This window comes from Cydia splendana, chromosome 19, assembly GCF_910591565.1.
Source record: "Cydia splendana chromosome 19, ilCydSple1.2, whole genome shotgun sequence".
NCBI classification, from domain to species: Eukaryota; Metazoa; Arthropoda; class Insecta; order Lepidoptera; family Tortricidae; genus Cydia; species Cydia splendana.
This window is the reverse complement of record NC_085978.1, coordinates 9,492,857-9,502,738: the sequence shown is the minus strand read 5'-3', so window position 1 is coordinate 9,502,738 and position 9,882 is coordinate 9,492,857. Positions and strand designations below refer to the sequence as shown.

The following is a 9,882-nucleotide window of genomic DNA, read 5'->3' as shown; positions in this document are numbered from 1 at the left end:
GCTAATGCTGCTCGGCGGTGAGAACCCGTTCCTGGGCGTGGCCTACATCGTGGAGGGCACGCTGTGCCTGCTGCTGGGGATCGTGCTGCTCGTCATACACGGGCGGTGCTCCAAGAGGTAACTACTGAGCAATAGTGAACCGTATGCCTCTGAGATAAGGTGTAATGCTGCTCGGCGGCGAGAACCCGTTCCTGGGCGTGGCCTACATCGTGGTGGGCACGCTGTGCCTGCTGCTGGGGATCGTGCTGCTCGTCATACACGTGCGGTGCTCCAAGAGGTAACTACTGAGCAATAGTGAACCTTACGTCTTTGAGATAAGGGGCTATTCATAAATTACGTCATTTCAAATTAGGGGGGGGGGGTCTGGACATCGGATGACGGTAGCACGACGTAGGAGGAAATGGGGTCATTCGAAGCATGATTTTTGGATGATTTTAGGGGGGGGGGGTCCAAAATTGTCAAAAATCTATGACGTAATTTATGGACAGCCCCTAAGGTTTAATGCTGCTCGGCGGCGAGAACCCGTTCCTGGGCGTGGCCTACATCGTGGTGGGCACGCTGTGCCTGCTGCTGGGGATCGTGCTGCTCGTCATACACGTGCGGTGCTCCAAGAGGTAACAACTGAACACATAATAAAGTATAAATATACAGGATGACTCACGCTACACCGGCCGGAGCTTCCGGCGCTTCGGTTTCTATGGAAAGCACCTCGTGATCACCGATAGAAAATGACATGTTGGACGCCCCGGCCCGGGCTCGACCCGGTCTAGCGTAAGTATAGAAACAAGTAGATAGGTGGGAGTTCCACCCACGTAAAGCGTAAGAGATGAAGAATGAAAGAAAGAATAGTATGAAGCATGTAGCGACTAGGCTAGGAGGCCGTTAATTTGTCATGATGTGGACTAAAAACCGTTAACCTTTTGAAATCCTGTAGCTCCCTAGATTTAATCAAAATCTTATACCTTTAAACGAGCAATTCTTGTATATATTTCGGGGATCTCGGAAACGGCTCTAACGATTTCGATGAAATTTGCTATATGGGGGTTTTAGGGGGCGAAAAATCGATCTACCCAGGTCTTATCTCTGGGAACGCGTATTAAACTCAAAAGTTTTTATGTTTTCCGAGCAAAGCACGGTCTCCCAGAATCAGATATTTCCAGTTTATACTACAAAATAAACTTATATTGAAATTTCGGTTTTAAAACTATTTTTTTTTCTTGTGATGCAATATCGCACATCAGTATTATATAATCCACTTATCCCTTATACCTTCTAACCCCTTAACATTCTAACCCTGTGTAATTCTGCTTATAACCTTTCCTACTCCAGCATCATAGGTCCTCCTCCCGATTCCTTGCTCCTTGAAGTCACCGACAGCCAACCGGCAGTGTAAGTTTTATACACACAACTAGCCATACATGGGCGTACCCAGCATTTTTTAAACTTTTTAAAGGGTGGGGCAGAAGTAGGGTTACGTGCCTTGTTCATAAAAATTTTTAGCTTCTCGTCAGACCACAGACCAGGGTGGGGCAACTGCCCCACCTTGCCCCACCGTGGGTACGCCTATGGAGCCATAGTAAAAGAAAAAAGTGATTGTAATAAAGAGGTAACGCCTAAGAAAAACCGTGCCACCTGCAGATGTAGCGCATAATTGTTTTCCGTCATATTTTCACGGAAACGTTCGTATTTGTCACTACTTCAGTCAACCTCAGTATTTTTTGTATCGAGACTGATTGAAATAGCAAGACACGTTCGTAAGTTTCCGTGAAAATGCGATGGATAATGATTATACACTGCTTCTGTTGTTTGATAGCGGAAACAGATGGCGCTGTACTGTGCTGTATATTATATGGTCACTTTATTGTCAAACGTACATTTTTGATCACCGGAGTTACCGTATAATCAAAGAGAATAGATAGTATAGAGGGTTACTGTCATAGTAAATATTATAGTCACAGTAAATTTACTGCCATCTATCGACATCCCATTAAAACTAAAATGTATAAAAATATCAAAAATGTATATAAATATGGATAAATGATTTTCTTATATTTATTTATTATTTTTATATGACTTTGACCCGTGTTCTTTCACTGATATGTGTTAAAATTGTTAAATATCAAACGGTGTCGTCAACGCCATCTAGCCGAGTATAGGCCAAAGGTGTGGCGCCATCTATTCGAGAATGACTTTTCCATGATTTCTGAGGCACGTTTTTTCCTTAGACTTTACCTATCTTATACGGAGTTACATATATCTTTGGTATAATGTACTGAGCTTTACAGCGCCATCTCGTGTAGTTGTCAAATTCGAAGCACGAAGTTGTCATACTTAACTCATTTAGTACAAACAGCAACACTCCTAACTGTATCGGTGGACCTTATTACAAAAAGCATAAGGTCCACCGATGGATAGTTAACAGTGTGGGTGATGGTACAATCAATAAATATTTGGTAATAGCAAAGAGAATAGATAGTATAGAGGGGTCCTGTCATTGTCAATTTTGTAGTCACGGTACATTTACTGCCATCTATCGACACACGATTAAAATTTAAAATAAAATTGAAAATGTATAAAATAATCAAAATATGTTTACGGATAAATGATTCTTATTTTTTATTGTTCCATACTGACCCATGTTCTTTCACTGATATGTGTTAAAATTGTTAAATACCAAACGGTGTCGTTAACGCCATCTAGCCGAGAATAGGCCAAAGGTAATGGCGCCATCTATTCGAGAATGACTTTTCCTTGGCCGTCCGAGGCACGTTTTTTTCTTAGACTTTATTTATCTTATACGGAGTTATATATATCTCTGGTAATAGCAAAGACATATGTAACTTCGTATAAGACGAATAAAGTCTAAGGAAAAAACGTGCCTCGGAATTCAAGTAAAAGTCATTCTCGAATAGATGGCGCACACACCTTTAGCCTATCCTCGGCTAGATGGCGTGACGACACCGTTTCATATTTAACAATTTTAACACATAGATATCAGTCAATGAACATGGATCAAAATGATATAAAAATAATAAAATCATTTATCCATATATATAAATTTTTTGATAACTTTATACGTTTTCATTTTGAGTTTTAGTCGTGTGTCGATAGATGGCAGTAAATTTACTGTGACTACAAAATTTACAATGACAGGACCCCTCTATACTATCTATTCTTTTTGGTAATAGGAAGTCTGTCGCTGTAGTCTCTATTTTGAAGCGTAGCTACACTATTTAGCGCCACTTTGCACCATCCCTCTAACTCGGCGTTAACCGGTTAAACCGTTAACCCAGTGTCATATTGTACTAACCGGTTTAACCGGTTAACCCCGGGTTAGTGAATGATGCAAATGACCCTTAGTATAGTTGGTATTGGTACCCTAAGAAGACAGAAGAAAATAAACACTACGAAGATGATTGTTGTCATCATAATTGACATTAAATTGCACATCTAGGCAATGACACTAATGACATTCGACTGGTAGAGAATGCCTTATGAAATTAAGTTCGCGCGTCGTACATTGATACCTCGCCTTCTATGGTTTGATTATTGCATAAGCTTCATATATGTAACGATGTTTTTATTTTCAGCACCACCGAGATGATCAACGTGAACCCGCGAACGCCATACTCCTAAACGGTGTCACAGGTAACGCTAGAATCAATCCGTCTCTATCTACCAAGTGGTGCCAGAATGGGACGAATAATATCTTTATCATCATCATAGGCCTAGGTCTAATAGAAATTGTCAGGCCGGTGGACGATATCAGTAACAAAAAAAGTGTAGACATTAAAATATCCTTATTTTTTTTGGATGACAGTGCTAATTAATAAAAACCGGCCTGTGGGGTTCCGTAGTTGCCCGTCCGTCACAAAAGACAAAGTTTTAAGGCAAATTCCTGGTTGAATACGGAACCCTAATAAATATAGACGGTCAAACAAGTTTGTTAGTAAAAATGGCGCGAAATCAAAATGGGGCGATAACCTACCGCGTCTGCAATTTTTAAAATTTGCCTCTCTTTTCTACTGACGGAAATGGCTTGACAGAGTATAATTAGTCTGTTTTTTAGAATTTTGCTACTGATATGGTTGCCTAGTCCACTTTAGAGTGCAAAACAACGTAACACCAATCAACGCAACGATGCCTTTTCTAAAACTACTTAACTGTACTACCAAAGAGTAAATTAAAAAGTTGCGTAAAATAGACTCGCTAGATTGCCCCAAACTCGTGTATGAATGTTTGAAAGTTGCTACTATTTTTTACATTTAATGGCAAAGTACTCTTGTTACCTTTCGCTCTCTGGTCCTTGAAACTTAAAAAAAAATATTGTCAAGTAGAAGTTTTTTTCATTAACTTTATATACTAAAAAGTCGCACGTCCACGGTTTATTTTGATGAAATTCTTAAAATGGTTTTGTATTAAACGTTGTAATAAAGAAACAAAATACCTAGTTATATTTTTTTAGAGACCACGTATGAATCCGATTTGCATTTTACTTGCAGTCTCTGAAAATGAAAACAATGAAATGTCATTGTGAATTAAAATAGAATGAAATGTATTCTTTTATTAGCAAGGGTGTACATGTGTGATTGTGTGTCACCCCTTGAAGGGCGTCCATAGGCTACGATAATAGTTTACCATCAGGCGGGCTGCATGTTTGATTGCAAACATTTTAAACTACAACTACTAATACTAACTGTATAAATGAGTTAACGAAAAACGAAAGTTTGCACATTTTCATATTCTCGATTTGAGAAGTACTCGATCGTAACATCAAGTTCCTTATTAGGCCCACTTGCACCATCCCACTAACCCGGGATTAAGCGGTTAAACCGTTAACCCAGTGTTAAATTGTACTGGTAACCATGGTAACTCCAGGTTTAACCGGTTAACCCCGGATTAGTGGAATGGTGCAAGTGGGTCTTAATGTTGATTATTGCTTATCTAATCAACTTTTGTGCAGGATGTAGGTACCAGGTACCTATTTAAAATCTATATTTTACATATTTCTACATTTTATGTAGAAATGGTAAATTAACAATTATTTGTTGTGTTTAAGTATTGTTTAATTTTAATATGAAATATTTCAGAATTATTGCACATGATACTTAAATAAATTACTTACACGTAGATGTGTTAGATTTTTGTTAAAATTGTAAAGTAGAGACAAAAAATATCGGCTTCGTATATAAATTGATCATAACCCCTTACCGCATATGAAGCCATATATGGCGGATAAATATTTAACTCTATTGACAGCTATTAAAGTTCAAATTTCAACAAATATTTTTTATTATATGCAGTAAGGGGATAATGTATTCTCTAAATAATGAATTGATTGTTACAGTCAAAATAAAAATGGTATAGACCTACCACTTAACTGAGGTGGTTGGTAGAAGTTATTATAGTTAACTATAGTATGAACTAGTAGAAGGTTTGACTTCGTGCATATGATTTTTGTCCTCATTAATCATTTGTTCAATCACTAATTGTAATTATTAATCACTTAGCAAGAAAAAACTTTAACTAGAGTAAAACCTAAAACCAAAGAGAATTGTTTGTAATAGAGAGGTAAAGTCTAAGAAAAAAACGTGCCCCTTATTTTGACATCCAAAACAGATAGCGCTGTACTGCGCCATATGTTTTGCGGTCACTGATTTGTCAAACGTCAACTTTTGACAGTCAGAGTTATACAGCTGTACAGCGCCATCTCGTTTACCTGTCAAATTCGACGCACGAAATTGTTTTAGATTTTACGCATCTTACTCAATTAATGTATCTTTGCTAAAACTAAGCTTCTGCTAGAAACCACCGAGCAACTACTTTGCCAATCTCTTGAGTTAAGTGATAGGTCTTTACATGCGAATCAGAGGCCCTACCGTGAAAACCGAAACTTGAAATTTCGTTATCTGCCTCTTTATCTCTCGAATATGCAAGAGCGATAGAGAGGCATATAACGAAACTTCGATTTTCGTTCTTCGCGGTAGGCGGTCAGTAAATTAACAAGTTTTGTGCTAAAGGGCATCCCAATGCCCAGTCTCAGTTAAATATGGTTGCATTTGAGTTTGCAGACATACAATTTTCTGCGGTATGTAAATATAAAAGACATGTAGTTGGTCAAGCAGATCTTTGTCAGTAGAAAAAAGGTGGCAAATTTGAAAAATGTAGGCGCGAAGGGAGATTCGTCTCATAGAAAATTTGAATTTCGCGCCTTTATCTACTGACAAGATCTATATTAATGCAATATAAGTATATATCATAAAATAATAAATTCCTTTTGTATTATTTTGTATGTATCTCGCTCTTTACATTAAATTCAAGTGATACTAACCTGCGATTTATTTATCGAAATATTTTTTATTTGAACTAATGTTAGTTAATTAGGATTCAACTTAAATAATAAATGTTAATGAATTTTATTATATACTAATTAAGATTTCAAGTGCCTTCTTGTTCACAGTAGACGCTTTTGTGTAATATTCGAGCATTATTTCCATTATTATCGATCGATTAACGATTCATATTTGTAGCATTCTAATTAGCGTCAAAAATAAATTAAAAGCAACGATTTAATGGAATGCATTTATCTATAAAAAAGCGCGCTATCGAATAACTCTTTTCCTGCGCAAGACGCAATCTCGCAGAAAACCAAAGTTTTATTGCATCAGGGCTATAACCGCGAACACTGAAGTTCGCAAATTGCGGGCATCTTTCTTTGTCACTCTCATTATACCTTAATTGGAGTATAAGAGACAGATGCCCGCATTTTGCGAACTTCGGTGTTCACGGTAGGCCTTCTGATCCACATTTTAAGATAAAATAGTGCGCTCGAGTTTGGCAACTGAATTGTCAAACGTCAACTTCTGGCAACCAGAGTGACTGAATAATACCTACATATACTCTGACAAAAAAGAGTAGAAATTAAAAAGTGGCAATACTGTAGTGTCGTCCCTTTCAAATCAATCTATATAAGAAAACGACGACACTTACAGCTTTGCCAGTTTTTAATTTCTACTCTTTTTTGTCAGACTAGAGTCGTGCAGTGCCATTTACATTAGCTGTCAATTTCCAACCACGAAGTTATCTTTGACTTTGCACATCATCATCATCAATGGGTCTTTGCAGAAAACCAATGCGAAGACTTTTCAACTTACCGGATTAAATACGGTTTTATTTAAAACGCGCGCAGTGAAAGAGTTACATAATGTGAGCATAACTACCCGTACCTAAAGTCAAAAATATAGTATAAGAAATATAATACCTATGAATAATGTAATATTCAAGCACTTGGACCAAATCATGAAATATAATAATAGCTTTTGATATGTATGTTTAATGCTTTTATTAATTACTAAGTCAGTATTAATGCCCTCTGGATTCTTAACAATAACACAATAGAACCAATGGATTTTTCCATATTTCTTTGAGATTTGTTTTGAGTTTATATTGTTAACGTATTGATTTCTAAAAACATTGTATATCTCGCTTTAAATTTGTCATCTTTACTCAAAGAGAACATACCAATGTATTCGTTAAATGTGGATGTTATGTTACTGTACCTACTGAATTGTTTTTCTGGAACGAATTTGACTAAATGAAGACTAAATTAAACAATGAGATGTTCAGATACCATGCGCCAGGGTATGCAAAGTTTATAGACAGCAATAGAATATAAACCCGTACAAAATGATTAACCTTTCTTTTGTGTGTGGTGGTTAATAAACGTGAGTTCAAACTTCGGTTATGCAGAAAAAAAATCTGAAAGAAACTCCAATAAAATAATATTGTCTTCGGGTACAAGTAATAAAAACACAAACAAAAAAAAAATCACAAAAAAACATAGACAAAAAATCGGCCAGGATCATACACAGACGAGAGATTAAAGGGGCCCACTCACTAACAGTCCGCCGGACGGTATCGGCCTGTCAGTTGTTCGGAACTGTCAAAATTTTGTTCTAACTGACAGGCCGATACCGTCCGGCGGACTGTTAATCAGTGGGCCCCTTAAGGCCTGAAACGAGAAACGAACTACAAAAATACCATAATAAAGGAGTAAAATAGTGCGAAATATTGTAGTTACAATTTTGATAGCTCTAATAGGCGTAACTGTACGGCGACATACATCATCATCAGCCTACTCTCGTCCACTGCTGGACAAGTGGACATAGGCCTCTCCTATTGCACGCCATTGAGCACGATTTGAGGCAACTCTGATCCAGCTCTTGCCAGCCGCCTTGCGAAGGTCATCGCTCCATCTAGTCGGCGACATACACTTTGTGCTAACTGCATAATTAGGTACGTTAGTGCTTGATTGAGCTACCCCATTATGTACAGGGCCGTACAGCGCGATCTACTAAATTGAGATATGTATTTTGCACTATTTTATTTGTCCTAGAATTTCTTTGTCTGTCATATATTTTAATTTATCATTATTTCTCTATATACATTTATTTGCTATTCGGAATTAACTACACTTATTGGATCTCTAGGTACAATATGTATTGAATATTTTAGATCAATGTTTTTATGTCTTAGGATTAGTTGTTACATATTAAATAAATGTTTAGATATTTAAACATAATAACAACTTCGTTTTATTTAACAACTCCTGTTAACGCAAAATATTGATTACTTATAATGATATAGGATGAGCAAATATCGAGTAAAAGTGCATTTACATTTTAAGTTCCTCCGTCCCGTCTATCTGGTTGTGTGTATGTATGTTCGCGATATACTCGAAAACCACTGAACAGATTTTCATGCGGTTTTCACCTATCAATAGAGTGATTCTTGAGAAAGGTTTAGGTGCATAATTTTGTTAGTTTTGTGTAACCTGTGCGAAGCCGGGGCGGGTCGCTAGTAAGGTATAAACATGGTACATATTCCCCTTTCAGTAGGTATACGAGTATCACATCTAGTCTAAATCGGTTCCCAAAACGTGCATTTGATTTCACCGCAGCGTTTGACAATTTATCATAGTCAGTTTTGTGCTCCCCGAGGTACAATATAATTAAATGAAAATGTCTTCAATTGTCTGAGGTCTCTTGACATGAAGCGTTTATGTTGGATTTTTCTTTAAATGAACATATAACCTCGTTGTTATAGTCTGTCGATTTGTAGCTTGCCCCGAACTGCTAATCCTTTGTCTATTGTTAAGTAAAACCGCACGTGCTGCTTACCTGCAAAAAAGGGTTTTAATTATTCTCCGATAATGCGCCTTTTATACGCACCTGGATGACAAATTTTAGACTGGTTATACTCGCCAGCACTCGGTAACTGTAGAGAATTACAAATTTACACGACCCTTTTTTTACAGGTAGAGGCACGTGCGGTTTTACTTAACAATAGACAAAGGATTAGGGGCGGGCCAGCTACAAATCGACAGACTAACGTAGTGATTTAATTCTCTTTGGATAGACTACAAGAATAATGGCCTCTACTAATTTAGGCACCTTAACTCTTAACTGATAACCGATAAATGGTAATTTATAGTTGCCTATCAGAATAATTAGCATGCGATACGTAAATCCAAATCTAATCTACTCTTAATTCGTCTAAAACGTAACAGGTAGGTATACACTCCAGCAGGCATGATTGTTCAGGACTTATTTCATATCTATGCATGTGATACACGTGTTTCGTTATCAACTATCGGCATTCAGACGGCTAATTAATCAAGAATATGAAAAACAATCGACGTACGCACTTTTTCTTTGTTTAATAAAATGTAACCAAATCGTCTACATATTTTGCTTCTGCGCGCTACCGTTGCGTAGCCGACGGCCGTTGCTCAGTAAGAATAATATCATTATACCGATTTGCTTAAATTACTTCTCAATGCACAACAGATTAAGTAGGTACCCTATAGTATTACGAATAATA

General features: G+C 37.2%; 2 long non-coding RNA genes across 2 annotated transcripts; both read left to right on the top strand.

Moving 5' to 3' along the window:
• The first annotated feature begins 503 nt into the window (after positions 1–503).
• LOC134799977 (uncharacterized) lies at positions 504–5,197 on the top strand. The gene is made up of 3 exons (XR_010145495.1): positions 504–614; positions 3,591–3,932; positions 4,058–5,197. It is a non-coding gene; the product is annotated as an uncharacterized LOC134799977 (long non-coding RNA).
• Positions 5,198–5,310: 113 nt separating this feature from the next.
• On the top strand, positions 5,311–5,909 carry LOC134799779 (uncharacterized). The gene is made up of 2 exons (XR_010145460.1): positions 5,311–5,340; positions 5,806–5,909. It is a non-coding gene; the product is annotated as an uncharacterized LOC134799779 (long non-coding RNA).
• The last annotated feature ends 3,973 nt before the right edge of the window (positions 5,910–9,882 follow it).